This window comes from Chiloscyllium plagiosum, unplaced genomic scaffold, assembly GCF_037043375.1.
Source record: "Chiloscyllium plagiosum isolate Xiang-an unplaced genomic scaffold, Cpla_swu_hap1 HiC_scaffold_34, whole genome shotgun sequence".
NCBI lineage: Eukaryota > Metazoa > Chordata > Chondrichthyes > Orectolobiformes > Hemiscylliidae > Chiloscyllium > Chiloscyllium plagiosum.
The window spans coordinates 54,740,413-54,761,620 of NW_028270172.1; the positions used below are offsets into that span (position 1 = coordinate 54,740,413).

The 21,208-nt window shown below is 45.1% G+C and overlaps 1 non-coding gene and 1 pseudogene across 1 annotated transcript; both read right to left on the reverse strand.

The window, feature by feature from the left end:
- Positions 1-382: 382 nt before the first annotated feature.
- Positions 383-1,137, reverse strand: LOC148141171 (uncharacterized; annotated as a pseudogene).
- Positions 1,138-18,517: 17,380 nt separating this feature from the next.
- Positions 18,518-18,599, reverse strand: trnal-aag (transfer RNA leucine (anticodon AAG)). The gene has a single exon. It is a non-coding gene; the product is annotated as a tRNA-Leu (tRNA).
- Positions 18,600-21,208: the final 2,609 nt, after the last annotated feature.

The following is a 21,208-nucleotide window of genomic DNA, read 5'->3' on the forward strand; positions in this document are numbered from 1 at the left end:
ATGGAAGTGATGGATACAGTCAGTGGGATGATACCTTTTCTCACTGGCCCATGGGTTGTGAGAAACATTGAAATGTGTCCCTGTAACCCCCCGTGGGATAAGGATGGATAAACCTGCGCTATCCTCAGTTTGTTACCATAGCGACAGGCTGCTCCATCACTGAAACACTAAACAGAAATGAGAAAATCCCGGATGGTGTGATTAATGAGTGAATTTGATTGATTGATGGATTTTGGTGAAGGGATATTTCAGCACATTCTTCAGCTGCTGCCTGAACTTAGTCTGGGTCACAGCATAAATCGCGGTGTTTGTGCAGCAACTGAGGAGCTGCAGCATGAAGCCCAATTCCTGCACAAAGTCATCTAGCATCCTAAGGGTATTCTCAATCCACCACATCCGATACCATATGGAAAACACCATTAATGTTGACCATAACAGGATGAAATTGGCCGAGATCACAAACAATAAAATGATAGATTTTTTTCGGTTTCTCATTTCTGTGTCAGACTGAGCGTCACCATTGGTGTGAGTGCGGAGTCTCCTGCGGGCTCTGCTGGTCACTAAAATGTGTCTGACGGTGAGAACATTGAGCAGCAGAATCAGGAGAAATGGGAGCCCCGGGGTTAGAATGTGGTGGAGGAACTCGATTGTGACCCAGACACTGGAGAATTGAACAGCGAGTGTTACAAAACAAAACCAAGGGGCGTTCTGCAGCCAATAATGATCCGTGAACATAAAATACCAGAAAATGTTCTTTAAACAGCTCAGCACAGTCACTGCTCCCAGAACCACAACCGCCGTTTTGTCACTGCAATATTTTCTTTTCAGCTTCTGGCAACAAATGGCTACAAACCGATCAAAGGTGAAAGTGACGGTGAACCAGACGGAGCAGTCAGTGGCTGCATAAAGCAGGACGGCGTGGATATTACACACGGGGACGGAGAACAGGAAATAAAACTTTTGCCGATAAACAATGGGAATGTGTCTCAGTATCAGGTCGAGGATAATGACCAGGAGATCCGCCGCTGCCATGGCCCCCAGGTAACGTCTGACACATGGAGACAATCCACAACCTTTATAAAGCAGAACGTAGATGGTCACTACGTTAACTGTGAGGAAGGAAAACAAACACTTCATCAATCAGCCTGGAGGCAAAGGCACCCATTTGATCAGGGACCCAGTGGGATTTTCAAATGTATCACTGTATTCAGAGATTTATTCAAATAATTGGAACTGGAATAACAAATGGGAAGGTCTGAATTACTGACAAAAATGTGACATAAATCACAAGTAACCCTCAATCCCCAAACACACAGAGACACATCCATAAGGACAGATGGTTTCCAGTACATTCCACACACTCGATCACTCGAGAGCAGACACAGGTCACTTCTTTCCAGTTCCTAATACGTAGGGTAGAAACGTTGCTGTCCTGAAGGATTCTCTCCCAGTTTCCTGAACACAAACGGAGTTTGGAAATTTCTGTCTTTTAGTCTAAATTGTGGTTGATCCTGTGTCACGAAGAAATGTAAACCCAGGAAAAACGTATTCACCACTTTAACTGCCTGAGGGGACTTCAGAACAGTATCTCCTTCTCCCTGGAACGGGATTTCTTCCCTCGGGATCTTATCGTTTGTTCAATTCACTGACGTCCAGCCGTTCACAAACAGTGTCAGGGACAGAATGTTCCGGGGAATGTCAGTTATAGAATGTTGAAGACAAAATGTTCCAGGGGCTGTCAGTTGTATAACGTTGGGGACAGTATATTCCGGGGAATTTTAGATTTAGAATGTTGGGGAAAGAATGTTCCGGGGAGTGTCAGTTATAGAATGTTGGGGATAGAACATTCAGGGGGGCTCCTTGACCTGTTCACCACCTTTCCCCCTTCCACCCACCCTCCTCTCTGACCTATCATCTCTCCCCCACACCCATCTGCCAATCACATTCTCAGCTTCCTTACCCCAGCCCCCTCCCATTTATCACTCAGCTCCCCGGCCCACAAGCTTCATTCCTGATGAAGGGTCTATGCACAAATTGTCGATTCCCCTGCTCCTCTGATGCTGCCTGACCCGCTGTGCTTTTCCAGCCCCACACTCCCTGTCAGGAAACAGTCTGACACCTCCATACTTACAGAATCTGGCTGATGGTAATGTTTCCTGAAGCCCCCATCACCATCCGTGAGTATATCCTGTCCCACCGGCAGGATAGACCCACCAGTGGTGAGGATAGTCATGGAAGGAATTACCCTGCAATTCCCCAACATTAATTCCAGAACCCGGGAAACCTCATAGTAAAAGGTCACAGATGGTCAAAGAAATCGCCTGAGGATGGACATCTCCTGCCCCCCCCCACCCCACGCCTCATTTATAACTCAGTTCCACATGATGTGGAAAACAAATCAATAGACAATAGGTGCAGGAGTAGGCTATTCTACCCTTCGAGACTGCACCACCATTCAATATGCTCATGACTGATCATCCTTAATCAGTACCCTGTTCCTGCCTTATCTCCATAACCCTTGATTCCACTATCCTTGAGAGATCTATCCAACTCTTTTTTAAATGAATCCAGAGACAGGGGAAGAGCATTCCACACAGCCACCACTCTCTGGAGGAATCAGAGGAAGTACTGAAGGTGACAAGGATACAGAACGTCCTCTGGGTGTGGAACACCAAGAGAGTCCCCACAGGCCCACCCCTGACTGAGCAGGGAGAGACCTCACACACAGCAGCCAGACTGGGGGAAGTGATGGGGGAATCAACAAGAGGGACACATTCTCACCAAACTCCACGTCCCAGATAGATCTGTCCCTGACTGTATCTAAAGGAGCAGCCAGCACACTGTACTGATGGAGGGAAAGTCTCAGCCTCATATTGAAGATTCTGCCCACTGTGTTATGTAATACTCCCTCCTGTGAATTAGAACACACTTCTAAAGGACTGAGCACTAGGCATCCATGAGGCACTGTGGGTTAGCAGCAGCCGCAGCATCAATGCCCTTCCCTCCATCATAAAGTCAGAAGTGGGCTGTTCACTGGTGGTTCCAAAATGTTCAGCACCATTCCCAAACAAACCTATACTGAAGCAGGCCATTCAGCCCATCAAGAGTTTTAAACAGGAACAGAATGAGGCCATTCAGCTATTGGAGGCTGTTACTCAGCGATTGGAGCAGATCTTTTAATCTCTCATACCTACACAGGAATTGGAAGGGAACATTCAATCTTTCAAAGCTGCTACACAGGCAATCGGGGAGGATGGGTTACTAAGCCAGGAGCAGGGATAAATGGGGATAAATTCGTCTTTATCAGTTGATGTGGTTGGTTGGTTGGTGGAGGAGGTGAGGGTGGTTTGAGCCTTTTATTGGGTGGCCACCCTTTCTTTCTCTGCGGAGACCCGAAGGCAACAGGAATGGCTGCCTACGTCTGAATGAAGAGGCTGTGGCTGCTGCCAGTACAGTGGGTATTCACCAACATGACTTACTGCGCATGGGCACACTGTAACATTAATGGAGTGAGAGACGGAGGGTCCAATCACAAGAATGAAAACTAAAGGCATGTCCAGATTAACTGTAATGATTATATATACCACATTCTCAATCCCCCTCACAGAACCAGACCAGACACCATAAACCCAGAGGAGATATCTGTTCACCGTGGAACACTGTGTAGATCAGGCTAGTGTACTGCTCAGTACAACCCAGCATTCTGGACAGGGTGGAACACCGTGCAGATTCATCCATTGCACTGGTCAATACAATCCGGCAACTTGTCCAGAGTGAAACACTGTACAGATCAGACCATTGATCTGCAAACCCGGACTATGTATACAGCCCAGCACGGTGAGCTACGCAGACCTCAGCAGTGCATTGATCTACAATCTCAGTCTAGCTAGCTGTGCAGCACGGGGGGCTATGCAGACCACAGCAATGCGTTGATTTATAAAACTCAGCCAGGTATTCTGACCAGCACAGGGAGGTGTACAGTGATCCCTGGTGAATTTAACTATAAACCAGGAGTAGTTACCCTCCCAGCATGTTGACCTGTGTACCCCCACCCCAGTTCATTGCTCAGTAACACTGTTTTCGATCATTGCCCCGCGTGGGGAAACTTGCAGCCCATGCTGGAAGTGACAAGATGTCCAGCTCCATGCTGGAAGTGACAAGATGTCCAACTCACCGCCAGAGTGAAATGGTGGAGGAATCAGTTTAAGAATCATCACATGGGAGGGATTTGGGGTATACACAGAGAGAGGAAGATCGAAAGACCTGTCATAGAAGAATGTGTTTCTGAAGTCGGAAATGTAGACATTTTGATTGCATCCTGAAACATGAGCCAGTATTCATTGAGTGTGACAGAGACTGCACGAGGCTGAGCTAGTTTCCTGGTGCTATCTTATTGAACTCACCTCATTAACTTCCCACCCCGCCCCATGGTGTCCCTCTCATTCAATGCCAGTCTGATTCTCCCACCCATCATGGCTGGAGGTACTCACCATGGCATGGCAGATAAGGGGCAATTACACCACGGTTTGTTGACGGAGGTCCTGGTGGATGGGCTAGTACAGAGGGGAACCATTCTCTTCCTAGAGGGGGCCACACCACCAGACCCACTGAGTATGGTCTGAGCTCCCCACCCAGTTCAGTGCAGTATCTGTGGTCAGAGGAAATGTCCAGCAATACAGGACAAGCATCAATAACCTTCCCCGCTCTGTCAGAATAAGTCTCACTGTATTCTCTCTGCTCCCTCACACTAACTGTATATGTGTTATAGAACGTACCCCAGTACAAGGCTCACGCTCCACCACTCTTACTACTGCATGCAGCACCTTCCCAATCTATCACTCTCTGTCTCTCTCCCTCAGTCTCGCTCTCTCACTCCCTTTCCGTCTCTCGCTCTCAGTCACCCAATCTCTCTCTCTCTCTGTCTCTGTTTCTCTGTCTCTGTTTCTGTCTGTCTCTCTCTGTCTCTCGCAAGTCTCTGTCTCTGTCTCTCTCTTTCTCTTCATATACCACCCAAAATCATAACACTGTATCGATACATCACAGTGGAGTGACGCTTCATAGACTTCTTACCATTCCCCTCCCCCCACCTGCACCAGAACTGACAGCAGTGACACCCACTCCCACCCCCCTCACTCCCTCCCTTTCTACCATTCCAAGAGAAACAGCTTGGAATCGGACAGAAAGGGCCAAGCCTGGTGCCCAGTATCCATTCCATCACACCCACCCTCACCCCTGCCATGTGTGGAGGATCCTGGTATGAACTGGAGTGGACTGGGACGCCTCTTATGGAGGTTGTGAAACTTCTACATCCTACCAACCGAGTAAAGAGCAATGCTCAGTGGAGGGCAATTCTCACTTTAAACCCACTGGCAGTTCCGTTTCCCCGACACAACTTCGAAGCCGTGGCCCTAATGCCATCTCCCTTTTGTGTCGAACTGTTATAAATGTAATCCCCACGGTGTCGGTGGGCAGGAGGGTGGGTTCACAACACATCGTCACCATCACCTCCCAGGAAGGGAGCACGGAGGGTCCCTCCTACACCTCCTCCTGCAATCACCTCCTGTAAACTAATCTGTGATATTTTCTGCTCTCCCCACTTGTCCTGAGTTCTTCAATAATCTGTGCTCATATACACCCAGGGGCCCCTGCTCCTGCATCGACTTTATAACGGTACAGACTGTTTTATATTGTGTTCTAAAGTCCTTCCCACCAAAGTACATCATCTCACATTACTCTGCATTGATTCCTATCTCCCATAAACCTGAACACTATACAAACAGGTCACTGACCTTTTGTATTTCCACACTGTCCTCCAGAAACGTTATAAGTCTTCCAGGTTTGGTGCCATCTACTTGCATTGATTTGGAGCTGGCTGTTTTGGAATGGGGTGTACAAAGTTAAAAAAGAACTGGTGCTTTATAATTTTTAACTTTGTACACACGTTGAGATTTTCGCAGAGTCACAGGACCACGGAACAACTGGAATCCTGCCACACTCATTCGTGTGAGCACGTTAATACTGATATAATGGCACAGAGTTAGTCAAATAATGACATGCTGTCAACGGAGCAACAGAAAGCCCGACATCCGCCAGAGAGAGCGAATGACGAAGCACAAAGAAAGAGGAATCATCATAGGCTCCCTTTATCTGCATATCCTCAGTGTGTTTGTGTGTCTGCGTTGAGTAGTTCTGACAGCCTGTGTTTTTTAAACCGATGCAATATCACCCTCTGCTGACCTTCCCACGCCTCTGCAGAAGGTGAAAAGCAAAGGGGATTCATTCAGGGGTGGGGGGAGGCAGCAGCTCACATCACCATCCAACTGATGTACTGATCTAAATATCTTTTAAACTTTGCATCTGTACCCGCTTTCACCACTTCCACTGGAAGTTCATTCCACACACAAACCACCCTCTGGGTAAAAAAGTTGCTTTTTATGTCTTTTTGAAACATTTCTCCTCTCATCGTAAAATATCCCCCTAGTCTTGAATATCCCATCCTAATTAAAAGAGAACACCTAATAATCTTATCTGGACCTCTTATCATTTTATAAGTTCTATGAACCCTCGAGTTTCTCCTGAACAGCATAACTAGTCTACTTTTATAACTCAACCCCTCCATTCCTGGCAACATGCTGGTAAATCTCTTCTGAACCCTCTACAGCTCAATAATACCCTGCCTATAACAGGGTAACCAGAACTGGATACAGTATTCCAGAAGAATACCATTATTTCAGAAAGGTAATAGCGACAAGCCAGGGAACTGGAGACCGATGAGCTTCAAGTCAGTGGTGGGCAAGTTGTTAGAGGGAATCCTAAGGGACAGGATGTACATGTATTTGGAAAGATGAGGACTGATTAGGGGGAGTCAACATGAGTTTGTGCATGGGAAATCATGTTTCAAGAACTTATTTGAATGTTTTGAAGAAGTAACAAAGAGGATTGATGAGGGTAGAGCAATGGACTTAATCTTTATGGACTTCACTAAGGTGTTCACAAGGTTCCCAATGGGAGACTGGTTAGCAAGGTTAGATCTCATGCAATACAGGGAGAACTAGCCATTTGGAGAGAGTACTGGCACGAAGGTAGAAGACAGAGGGTGGTGGTGGAGGGTTGTTTTTCAGACTGGAGGCCTGTGCCCAGTGGATTGACACAAGGATTAGTGCTGGGTCTACTACTTTTAGATATTTATATAAATGATTTGGATATGAACCTAGGAGGTATTGTTAGTACGTTTGCAGATGACACCAAAATTGGACGTGGAGTGGACAGCAAAGAAGGTTACCTCAGATTACAACGGAATATTGATCAGATGAGCCAATGGGCTGAGGAGTGGCAGATGGAGTTTAATTTAGATAAATGTAAGGTGCTGCATTTTAGAAAAGCAAATTTTAGCAGGACTTATAATGGTAAGGTCTTAGGGAGTGTTGCTGAACAAAGAGACCTTGGAGTGCAGGTTCATAGCTCCTTGAAAGTGGAGTCGCAGGTAGATAGGATAATGAAGAGAGTGTTTGGTATGGTTTCCTTTATTGGTCAGAGTATTGAGTACAGGAGTTGGGAGATAATGTTGCGGCTGTACAGAATGTTGGTCAGGCCACTTTTGGAATATTGCATGTAATTCTGGTCTCCTTCCTATTAGAAAGATGTTGTGAAACTTGAAAGGGGTCAGAAAATATGTACAAGGGTTTTGCCAGGGTTGGAGGATTTGAGCTGTAGGGAGAGGCTGAACAGGCTGGGGCTGTTTTCCTTGGAGCGTTCAAGGATGAGGGGTGAATTTATATAGGTTTACAAAATTATGAGGGGGCGTGGATTGGATCAATAGACAAAATCTTTTCCCTGGAGTGGGAAGCCCAGAACTAGAGGGCATAGTTTTAAGGTTGAGAGGAAAACGATATAAAAGGGCCCTAAGGGGCAACGTTTTCACACAAATGGGGATATATGTGTGGAATGAGCTGCCAGAGAAAGTGGTGGCAGCTGGTACAGTTGCAACATTTAAAAGCATCGGGAAGGGTATATGAATAGGAACGGTTTAGAGGGATAAGGGCCATGTGCTGGTAAATGGGACTAACTTAGGTTGGAATATCTGGTCGGCATGGACCAGTTGGACCGAAGGTTCTGTTTCCATGTTATACATCTCTGTGACCCGATGACTCAAAGAGGCCTCGCTAATGTTCTGTACAACCTCAACATGACTTCCCAACTTCTATTCCCAAAGCTCTCATAAACGAAGGTAAGCGTGGTAAATAAGGGAAACAATAAACGTCTGGGAGCTATAACCAGTAAGCCAAACATCCATGGTAGTTAGGTTACTTGAGAAGATTCTAGGGGATTAGATATACATGCATTTGGAAGGACAGGATTGAATTGGGAAAAGTTATTATTATTTTAATAACAATTGTTAATAATTGTTATAAAACTGGAAAGATTGCATGACTTTGTCAGTGGGAGACCATGTCTCACAAATTTGTTTGAGTTATTTGATGAATTGACCAGGAAGGTTGATGAGGTCAGGGCTGTAGCCATAGTCTGTATGGTTTTCAGTAAAGCCTTTGATACGGTTCCCGTTGATAGACTGAATGGAAGGTTCAAATGCATGAAATCCAGGGAGAGTTGGCAAATTGGATACACAATTGGCTTGATGGTATGATGCAGAGGGAAATAGTGGAAGGATAAACGCAAATTAAAGTGGATGCTGGAATCTGAAACCAAAAGTGAAGATGCTGGAAAATCTCAGCAGGTCTGGCAGCATCTGTATGGAGAGAAAACAGCTGACGATTCGAGTCTAACTGACTCTTTGTGGGACTTTGTGGAAGGATGTTTGTGGGACTGGAGGCCTTTGAATAGTGGTATGCCACAGGGGTCAGTGCTAGGCCCATTGCTGTTTGCTATCTATATCAATGACACTGTTGAGAATGTACAAGACATGATTAGTAAATTTGCTGATGATGCTAAAATACGTGGTATTGTGGACAGTGAGGGAAGTTTACAGAAATTGCAGCAGGACCTTGATTAGCTAGGGAAGTGAACCGAAAACTACGAAATGGAGTTTAATGTAGTTAAGTGTGAGTTTGCATTTTGGAAAGCCATATCAAGGTAGGATTTCATGGTGAATGGCAGGGCTGTAAGGAGTGTAGTGGAACAGAGGGCCTTTGGAGATCAGGTGCACTGTTCTCTGAAAGTGGAGTCACAGGTAGACAGGACAGTGGAGAAGGCTTTTGGCACACTGGAATTCATCAGTCTGGGCATTGAGTATAGAAGTTGGAAAGTAATGTTGCAGTTGTACAGTACCTTGGTGAGGCCACATTTGTAGTGCTGTGTTGAGTTTTGGTCACATTGATAAAGGAAGGATGTTATTAAACTAGAAATATTGCAGAATAAATTTAAAATGATATTTCCAGGACCAAATTGTCTGAATTACAGGGAGAGGTTGGAAAAGCTAGGACATTTTTCTTTAGAGTGTCGGAGCTTGAGTCGGGGAGCGGGGGTGGGGAGGGGGGAGTGGTCTTTAAAAAACTGCACAAGATCATAAGAAACATAGATTAAAGTGAAATCACCATTCTTTCCCACAGTTGGGAAGTCAAGAACTCGAGGGAATCAGTTAAAGGTTAAAGGGGAACAAAAAAAAGGAACCTTGAGGGGCAACTTTTTTTTCACACAAAGGGTGGTACGCATATGGAATGAGCTGCTAGTGGAAGTAGTTGAAGAGTTTACATTAACGATATTTAAAAGGCATTTAGAAAAGTACATGGATAGGGAAGGTTAGAAAGCATGTGGGCCAAGTGCAGAGAAATGGAGTAAATGTGGATGGACATTTGGGTCAGCATGGACCAGTGTGGAGCAAAGAGCCTATCTCCGTGCTATATGACACTGTGACTGTACATGTAGAATACCATTTGGGCTAAACTCTCATTTTTCCTTTTGTCATGGAGTTTGAATAACATTGCAACAAAGTTCATTCAAGTTACCATTGCAGAGAGTTGATTTTCAGTTTGTTATCTGACATACGCACGTGTGTGTGTGTGTGTGTGTGTGTGTGTGTGTGTGTGTCTGTGTGTTCCACAGTATTTTACAAAGAGAAATATCAATGTATACATTTGCAATATCCAGCCGTCTTTCTTCTTTCCATCATGGTTTGAGTAACTTTGTTTTGGCCATAAACGTGTTGTTTTAACAGGTTAAAGAAATCTGACTTGTTGGAGGGGATTCTGAGGGATAGGGTTCAAATACATTTAGAAAGACAAGGACTGAATCGGGATGGTCAACGTGGCTTTGTGAGATGGAAATTGTGTCTTATTAACGTGATTGAGTATTTTGAAGAGGTGGCAAAGAAGATTGAGGAAGGCAATGTGGTAAACATTGCTTACACAGACTTTAGCAAGGCATTTAATAATGTTCCACATCATAGACAGATTATTAATGTTAGGTCACATGGAATCCAGAGAAATCTAGCCAATTGGATACAAAATTGGAAGATAATGGTTTGTTTTCCAGTCTGGAGGCCTGTGCCAAGTGGTGTGCTGAAAGAATCAGTACTGAGCTCACTGCTTTTCAACATGTATATAAACGACTTGGATGAGAATTTCGGAGGCCTGGTTAGTAAGTTTAAGATAACATCAACAAAGTGGGGTGGTGGACAGTGAAGGAGATTATCTCATCAAAGGGCCGAGGATTGGCAGATAGAATTTAATTTATATATTTATGAGGTTTTGCATTTGGTAAGTTAAAGCAGGGTAGTGCCCCGGGGAATGTTGCTGAACAAAGAAACCGACAAGTGAAAGTTCATAGTTCCTTGAAAGTGGAGTTGCAGATAGAGAGGATGGTGAAGAATACTTTCGCACACTTGCCTTAATCGCTCAGAACATTGAGAATAGGAGTACAGGACGTTGGTGAGGCCACTTTAAGAATACTGTGCACAATTCAGTTGGCTTTGCTCATAGCAGGATGGTGAGAGGGCGCAGAAAAGATTTACAAGGATTTTCAAGTACTGGAGCGTTTAAGCTTCAGGGAGAGGATGAACAGGTTGAGGCTTTTCCCCCTGGACAGTCAGAGGCTGAGCGTTGACATGAAAGTGTTTATGAATCATGGATAGTCTGAATGTCCAAGTTCTTTTACCCAGGGTAAGGAAGTCCAGAACTAGACAGCACAGGGTTAAGGAGAGAGGAAAAAAATTATAATGGACCTGAGGGGTAACTTCCACACAGAAGGTGGTATGTGTATGGAAAGTGATGTCAGAAAACGTGGTGATAGCGTGTATAATTACACATTTAAAATATCTCTGGATAGGTATATAAATAGAGATGGTTCAGAGGGATATGGACCAAATGATGGCAAATGGGATTAGATCAGATTGGTTTATCTTGTCAGCTTGGGCAAGCTGGAATAAAGGAGCTGCTTCTATGCTGTATGACTGTCTGATTCTCTCAGAGGAATAAGTAGAAATTCTAAAATGCGCCATTTGAATGGGAATTATCTTCCCCAGAAGTTTTGTTTACATTTGTTTCTTTGTTGACATTTATTCAAAGCAGAGTTAGTTAAATATTTCATGAAGGAGTGAGTCACAGATAATGTGATGCAGACAAGAAAGTCGGGCTGAGACCACAACCTGATCAGCCACAATCTTAGTGCCTGGTGGAGAAGGCTCAACGTGTCCAATGACCCACTCCTGGTCCTCAGTCCTCTGTTTCTGTGTTCCATGCAGCCGCTCAAACCTTTTGGACACGAGCAAGTTGGAGGCCACTTACTACTATCACCTGATGCACAGAAACCAGAGGAGACCATTCAGCCCCTCAAGACAGTCACACATGGCTTGTCATCACCCAGAGTTGGCTCAGAAAATCCTCTGAATCCCCTGACTGCAACATTCAATAGCAGACCTTCCAGGAAAATAACACCCACTAACTTTCCAATAACACAATGTGCGAACATCAGAAACAGTAGCATGTCGTTCACTCTTCAAGCCTGCCTTGCCCTCCATTAAGATCATGGCTGATCTACTCTTGGTCTCAAATCCTCGTTAATGCTCGATTCTTCATAGCCCTCGCCTCTCTGATAGGTTAGAATCCATCTACCCCTCTTCAAATAGATTAGATTAGATTAGATTAGATTAGATTACTTTACAGTGTGGAAACAGGCCCTTCGGCCCAACAAGTCCACACCAACCCGCCGAAGCGCAACCCACCCATAACCCTACATTTGCCCCTTAGCTAACACTACGGGCAATTTAGCATGGCCAATTCACCTGACCCTGCAGATCTTTGGACTGTGGGAGGAAACCAGAGCACCCGGAGGAAACCCACGCAGACACGGGGAGAACGTGCAAACTCCACACAGTCAGTCGCCTGAGTCGGGAATGGAACCCGGGTCTCTGGCGCTGTGAGGCAGCAGTGCTAACCACTGTGCCACCGTGCCGCCCAAATACTTTCATAGATCATACAACATGGAACAGTACAGGTCCTTTGGCCCTCAATGTTGCACCGACCGTTTATCCTACTCTCAGATCAGACTAACCTACATACCCAAATTGTACTATTTTCCATGTGCCTATCAAGAGTCTCTTCAATGTCCCGATTGTATCTGACTCCAATATAATTGCTGGCAGTACATTCCACGCACCCACCATTCTCTGCGTAAAGGGCTAACATCTTCCCTAAACCTTCCTCCAAATGATTCCCCCCCCCCCCCCCCCCCCGTTGTGATAGCCATTTCTGCCCTTGGAAAATGTCACTGACTATCCACCGTATCTATGCCTCTCAACATCTTGTATACCTCCACCAATCACCTCTCATCCTTCTTCCCCCCCAAATGAGAAAAGACTTGCTCCTTTCTTCTTAAGACCTGCCCTCCATTCCAAGCAGCATCCTGGTTAATTTCCTCTACACCCTTTCTAAAGCTTCCACATTCTCCCTATAACAAGTTGACCTGAAAGGAGCACAATATTCGAAGTGCGGTCTAACCATGGCTCTATAGAGCTGCAGCATAACTTCGTGGCTCTTAAACTCAATCCCGCTAATAATGAAAGCCAACAGCCCTATCAACCTGGTTAGTAACTTTGAGGGATCTATGGACATGGATTGCAAGATCCCTCTGTTCCTCTACACTGCCAAGAATCCTACATTTAATCCTGCATTCTGCACTGACATTCGAGCTTGCAAACAGAATCACTTCAGACTTTTCCAGTTTGAACTCCACCTGTCACTTCACCGCCCAGCTATGCATTCTGTCAATGACCCATTGCAATCTACAACGGCCCTACACACTCTGTACCACTCCACCAACCTTTCGGTCATCGGCAAACTTCCTAACACACTCTTCCCCTTCCTCATCCAAGTCATTTATAAAAATCACAAAGGACAGAAGACCCAGAACCAATTCCTGGAGAACACCACAGGTTCCTTTAAGTCATCTAACTCCCCTAACTCTCAGTGTAAGTGAATTCCTGACATTCACTACTCTCTGTCTGAAGAAGACATTCTCTTCTTCTACACCATGACCTATTGATATAAACAAAAGAGGGAACACAGGGGTTCAGATCAGAGAGACTGGCTCTGAACTCAAGGCATTATTAGACTGAGGATGACATCAAGGAGCCTGAGCAAAATCGCATTAATGAAAATTGATTGCGACCTCTTCACTGTTTTGAGTCATTCACGACACAAGGGAAGATATTTATTATCGGTGGGCATCAATCATCTCAGCCATGGCACATCACTGCAGGAGATCCTCAGGGTAGCTCCCTCAGCCCTGGCATCTTCAGTTTGTTAGCAGGTAATCCCTGCAGCATGGAAGCAGGCCATTTAGCCCATTGAGTCCACACTGATCCAAAGTGGAGATATTCACTGAAGATCACACAATCTTCAGAACAATTTGTCAACCCTCTGTTCCTGAAGTAATGTGTGTCCATGTGCAACAAAACCCGAACAACATTCAGTATCGTGCTGTTAAAATCTGGGTAACATTAATATAACAGCACTGTACATTTCCACAGCAAAAGGAGGAGTTCATTCCGCACATCAATCTGGTTTCACAAATAGACTGCTCCATGTAGTTCCTTGTAGCTTAATTTCTCATAGTACAAATATGTTACTTAACATGGTTTTCTGGCAGTAGGAATAAACACGATATTTAACCATTCTCCAAAATGTCTTCCATCTCCAAGAAAGCAGACCCATGATCTCTACGGAGGTCAGATCCTGATGAGAATTACTAACTGTTTCAAAATTAAGGTATTGTGGAAGCTGACAGGACTGTGTACAATGTAACATTCAGTGCAGGGTCACATAGGAACTGTGCAGTAAAGTGTTCAGAGTTCATTCAGAGCCTGTCTCTCTCTCTGTCTATAGACATGGGGCTCTGTGCAGGCATGTAAACCATTGGGAATCAAGCATCCTACGAAAGGTATAAAATTTTCACTCTACTCAGCTGTTTGGGATATAATGAGTGTCCATCCATAACCAGCATGTTTCAGTTTCTCTTTCTCTCACCGTGCTACAGATTAAACACATAGTTACTGCACTCTCTCCTCATGGTGCCAGCATGCCATGGTTTAATCTGGTGAAACTATTTTGTGCTGTTTCGGTAACATGGAGATCATTATTTATATGGCCAAGGATATCCCAGTCCTTTAAACAACAGCACTTCCCAAACTCTCACAACTTAATAAACACAAAGAGACTGACGGTATTTGTTGTTCACACGTGAATCATTTTAATCCTTGCAAACAGATATTGCCAAAGTACTGATCCTTCAGATACCCCACAAGCCTTCAGTCCAGAGAAAAACAGTATTCTTCTCGTATCTTCATTACCCAAATTTAATCCATGTGGTATATATTCCAGCCCTACCTACCCATGGGCTCTAACATTATCTACTCACCTGTGTTCAACTACGTAAAATATCTGCTGAAAATTCAAATACTCTACTCCCATTGGTTCTCAATTGTCGATGTCACAATTGACAATCTCCACAAACTACAGCAGGTTTATCAAAGACCATTGCCCTTTCCTGAATCTAGACTGAATCTACTCAGATCATTGTTCTCCAATTGTCTAGTTGTCACATTCCCTATAAAATGTACCAACGATATTTTTTCTCGCAGCTGATATCAATCTATCCACTATCTGTTTGCCCTCTCCGTCCTGTTTTAAATATTTATGTTTACAATAGCTATTTTCCAGTCTGCAGGATCCTTTCCAGAATCTAACCAGCTTTGAAGAATAATCAGTAATTCTCTCACTAGCTCTATTTTCCTATCCTGAATCAGCACGGTGGCACAGTGGTTAGCACTGTTGCTTTACAGCGCCAGAGACCCAGTTCAATTCCCATCTCAAGCGACTGACTGTGTGAAGTTTGCGCATTCTCCCTGTGTCTGTGCGGGTTTGCTCCGGTTTCCTCCCACAGTCCAAAAATGTGCAGGTTCGGTGAAATGGCCATGCCAAATTGCCTGTAGTGTTAGGTGAAGGGGTGAAATGCCCGGGAATGGGTCTGGGCTGGTTGCCCGTCGGTGTAGAGTTGTTGGGCCGAAGGGCCTGTTTCCACACTTTAAGTAATCTAATCTAAAATACTCAGGGATGTAGCTCATCAGCTGCAGCACCTAAACAACATTCAGTTCAATGTGACTTTCAAAGACCTACATTTTAATAATTCTAATTTCCTGCTATTCCTCTTATACACCAGTCACTCTGTTTCCAAATTTGATTTTTGTACCTTTCCCTGTGGAGACATAGCCAATGCAGTCCTCTCAGCAAGCAGATGGCTTCTGTCAGCTAGTGATACATTGGAGGACTGCACTCAGGCCATGATGGGTATATCACCCACTCCTCCCTGGAAAGTTCCAAAATCCGTCCAATTCACTTCACAGTAATTCATGCCCCTGGTGTGAGACTACAGGTTATACTGATGGAGGAGAAACAGCTCAGGGACCATATCATATTTTAAACAGACTGGTTTCAGACTCTACAGTTGGTTTTGGTCCAGCTTAGATAAACGTTCCTGGGAATCCCAGAGTGGATACTACAGTGCCCTGCTCCTCCCTGTTTATAGAACTTCCCTTCTGAGGAGTCTCTGCTCCATTTGTTTACCATGGACCCAGACACTCTGTAAATGCAGTGTCCAGCGTGAGGTCGCCAAATCCTCGGATCTCTCTGAATGACCCCAGCAGCTGACATTACAAACCCGAGAAAAGCATCCACAGAGCCTCCACTAAGCTTCCAAAGACAGGACCAAGTCAATTCCCGACACCCATGGTGAACCCATTCGGTGGTGAAAACTATTCCACTCCTCAGTTTCTCTTCCTGGTTGAGAAAGCCGTTACGTCTCTGGAAAAGGGACATCCCTGACAATTACAGACTAGTTAGTCTTACGTCTGTGGTTAGCAAGGTTTTGGAAAGAATTCTGATGGGTAGAATTTATGACTATTTGGAAAAACATAGCGTGATTAAAGGTAATCAGCATGGCTTTGAGAGGCAAAAATGAGGACTCCAGATGTTGGAAAGCAGAGTCTAGATTTGAATGGCACTGGAGTAACACAGCAGGTCAGGCAGCAGCTGAGGAGCAGGAAAATAGACGTTTTGGGCAAAAGCCTGATGCAGGGCTTTTGCCCAAAATGTCGATTTTACATGGCTTTGAGAGGGGCAGGTCCTGCCTCACAAATTTTATTGAGTTCTTGGAGGAAGTGATTAGACAGTTCAATGAAGGTTGAGCAGTGGATGTGGTGTATGTGGACTTCAGCAAGGCATTTGATAAGTTTCCCCATGGTAGGCTCAGTCGTAAAGTCAGGAGGTAATGGATACAGGGAGATTTGGCTTTCCGGATTTAGAATTGGCTGGCTGACAGAAGGCAGAGAGTGATTGCAGATAGAAAGTATTCTACCTGGAGGTGAGTGGTGAGTGGTGTCTCACAGGGCTCTGTTCTTGAGTTTCTGTTCTTTGTAGTTTTCAGAAATAACTTGGATGAGGAGGTTGAGGATTGAGTTAGTAAAGTTGCCGATGATGCAAAGGTTGGAGGTGTTGTTGTTAGTATCGCGGGCTATTGCTGGCAGCAGCGCGACATAGGCAGGATAGAGAGACTGGCTGAGAAATGGCAGATGGAGTTCAACCTGGATAAACGTGAAGTAATGCATTTTGGAAGGTCGAACTTGAATGCTGAATATAGGATTAAAGACAGGTTTCTTGTCGTGTGGAGGAACAGATGGATCTTGGTGTTCAATTGCACAGATTCCTCAAAGTTGCCACCCAAGTAGATAAGTTTGTTAAGAAAGCATATGGTGTTTTGACTCTCATTAACAGCGGGATGAAGTTTAAGAGCCGCGAGTCTTTGCTCCAGTTCTACAAGAATCTACAATTTCTGGTCGCTATACTACAGGAAAGATACACAGGCTTTGGAGAGCGTACAAAGAAGGTTTACTAAGCTGCTGCCTGGACTGGAGGGCTTGTCTTACAAAGCAAGGTTGACTAAGCTCAGACTTTTCTCTCTAGAGAGAAGGGGGAATAAAGGTGACCTGATCGAGGTGCACAAGGTTATGTGAGGCATGGGTACAGTCAATAGCCAGAGACTTTTCCCCAGGGCAGGATTGACTGGTATGAGGAGTCATAGTTTTAAGATATTAGGAGAAAGGTATAGAGGAGATGTCAGAGGTAGGTTCTTTATGCAGAGAGTTGTGAATGCATGGAATGTATTACCAGCAGTGGTGGTGAAAACAGAGTCATTAGGGACATTTAAGTGACTGCTGGACATGCACATGGGCAGCAGTGAGTTGAAGGGTTATGCTATTTTCTTTTCGATTAGCAATAATGTTTGGCATAACATCATGGGCCGAAGGGCCTGTTCTGTGCTGATCTTTTCTATGTTCTATGTTCTAGTAGGCTATTCGGCCCCTCAAGCCTGCACTGTTATTCAATAAGAACATGGCTGCTCTACTCCACTCAACTCCACTTTCCTGCTAAACCGTTGTATCCCTCACTTCACTGATACGTCAAAAACCAATCCACCCCGTCTGAAAGTTGCTTCAGTGTCTCAACCTGTACAACTCTCTGGCTTTGGGAGCTGAGAGAAGGCGGCATGGTTTGATTAGATTAGATTAGATTACTTTACAGTGTGGAAACAGGCCCTTCGGCCCAACAAGTCCACACCGACCCGCCGAAGCGAAACCCACCCATACCCCTACATTTACCCCTTACCTAACACTACGGGCAATTTAGCATGGCCAATTCACCTGACCCTGCACATCTTTTGGACTGTGGGAGGAAACCGGAGCACCCGGAGGAAACCCACGCAGACACGGGGAGAACGTGCAAACTCCACACAGTCAGTCGCCTGAGGCGGGAATTGAACCCGGGTCTCAGGCGCTGTGAGGCAGCAGTGCTAACCACTGTGCCACCGTGCCGCCCACAAAAGTCGGCACTTTCCCACACCACAGTTAATTGCCCGGGAAGCAAACCCAAATTTCTTCGGTTTTAAAGAGAAATGCAGCAGGAGTCGAAACAGCATTTTAACAAGTTGCGTCGTTGGAAACGATCAGCCGAAATGGCAGCGGTGGGATTCGAACCCACGCCTCTGTCGAGACTGGAGCCTTAATCCAGCGCCTTAGACCGCTCGGCCACACTACCAGCCAGCTAACAGCACCACAGTCCCAGGCTCGATTCCAGCCGAAGGGCCTGTTCTGTGCTGATCTTTTCTATGTTCTATGTTCTAGTAGGCTATTCGGCCCCTCAAGCCTGCACTGTTATTCAATAAGAACATGGCTGCTCTACTCCACTCAACTCCACTTTCCTGCTAACCCGTTGTATCCCTCACTTCACTGATACGTCAAAAACCAATCCACCCCGTCTGTAAGTTGCTTCAGTGTCTCAACCTGTACAACTCTCTGGCTTTGGGAGCTGAGAGAAGGCGGCATGGTGGCTCACAGCACCAGAGTCCCAGGCTCGATTCCAGCCTTGGGCGACTGCCTGTGTGGAGTTTGCACAGTTTCTGCGTGTCTGCGTGGGTTTGCTCCCGTTTCCTCCCACAGTCCAAAGATCTACAGGTCAGGTGAATTGGCCAAGCTAAATTGCACATAGTGTGCGGTAGATGAGTCAGGGGTAAATGTAGGGCAATGGGTCTGGACGGGTTGCTCTTCCGAGGGTCAGTGTGGACTTGGGCTGAAGGGCTTGTTTCCACACTGTAGGGAATCTAATCGAATAATTTCTTTATATCTCAGTTGAAAATCGATATCCCTTATTCTGTATCTATATCCCCGAGTTCAAGACTCTGCCGAGGTGTGGAACAACATTCTCAACATCTACCTTGTGAAACCCTCTCTGTATCTTGTACATTTCAGTAACATCACCATCATTCATTTCAACTACAATGAATAAACGCCTCACCATTTTAGATGTACTCAATAATTCAACCCTTACATTCCAGGTACCCGTCTAAAGAACCAATCTAGCTACTTGCTGCATCAGCATGCTGTCTTCATATTTGACACACAGGAACACTCTAATCCCTTTATACTGCTCCTTTTCTGTGAGTTTCCTTTATTAAATAACAACCAGCCTTTTGGTTCTCAGTGTGATCCTCAAACTTGGATGTATCAGCTCCCACCATCAGGCCACCAGTGTAGATTGTAAGTAATTCATGCCATCGGACTGATATTTGTGGTACTCGGGTTATTTTAACTCCAGTACATTTTATCATAACGATCCATTAATCCTGACTCCCGAATTTCTATGGGTTAACCAACCATCAACCATGCTGCGATATTATCTGTCATACTATTGGCTTCTGTCTTGTGTAAGAACCTTTATTTTGGAACACCTTTTGGAAAATCTCTGGAAAGCCTCATGTCTAACAGTTCCCTTTATCAAATCTGCTTGTTGCATTCTCAGGGATCTGCAAAAAAAATTGAATGATATTACAGGCAAAATATACTTTCCCTTTCACAAAACTATGCTGATCCTGAGTGAAGCTTTTCTTAATGCCCTGCAATTCCTTCCTTAATAACAGACTCTCGCAGACACCCAGCAATGGTCGTGAGGCTAAATGGATTCTGCTTTCTGCCTTGTTCCTTTCTTGAAGACAGGCGCCGCATTGGAGTTTCTCCAGTTGTGCTGGAACACTCCTGTAATCCAGAGAGTTATGGATTATTTCACACAGTACCACCAGTCACTCAGCAACCACTTCTTTTAAAACCAGCTATGCATTACTGCTGCCTTGTCTACAATTTGTCTTATCTGTTTGTTAAAAAAAACCTTGTGCTATTTGATAGAGGCAGTTCAAGAACTTCCTTCTGAATACCATTTTGACTATAGCGTTGGAATACTTACAGTGCCTTCCCCATGAGGAATGATGTAAATTACTGTTGTAAATTATCTACCTATACTTTTTTTCTTTTTTTTCTTTTAGATTACAGTGTGGAAACAGGCCCTTCGGCCCAACAAGTCCACACCGACCCGCCGAAGCGAAACCCACCCATACCCCTACATTTACCCCTTACCTAACACTACGGGCAATTTAGTATGGCCAATTCACCTAACCTGCACATCTTTGGACTGTGGGAGGAAACCGGAGCACCCGGAGGAAACCCACGCAGACATGGGGAGAACGTGCAAACTCCACACAGTCAGTCGCCTGAGTCGGGAATTGAACCCGGGTCTCTGGCGCTGCGAGGCAGCAGTGCTAACCACTGTGCCACCGTGCCGCCCACATGCCACCGTGCCGCCCACTGCCACCGTGCCGCCCACTGCCACCGTGCCGCCCATACCCTGTAGCCAGTTCCCCAGTCACGCCTTCCAAATGTCCTCAATATACTTTCCTGACTTCATTTCTACCAAAGGTCACACACTCATCTTCAACTTTCTTTATATACTCGGAAAAGCTCGTGCGGCTTGTTTTTCATACTTCTTGCCAATTTGCTTACGTCATGTCTTTGCTTCCCTTTTCCTCGCTTTCTAGATTCATACAGTCACATACTGCACAAACAGACCTTTTGTTCCAACTTGTCCATGCTGACCAGGTATTCCAAAATAAACTAGTCCCATCTGCTTGCATTTGACCCATTTGCATTTGAATGTTTCCCATTTATATGTTTGTCCAAATGCCTTTAAAATGTAGCTGTACTTGCATCTTCCACTCTGGCATCTCATTCAATAAGACACCATCCTCTGCGTCAAAAAAAGCCCCTTTGTCCATTTTAATCTTCACCCTTGCACCTTCAAGCTGTGTACTCTATGTTTGA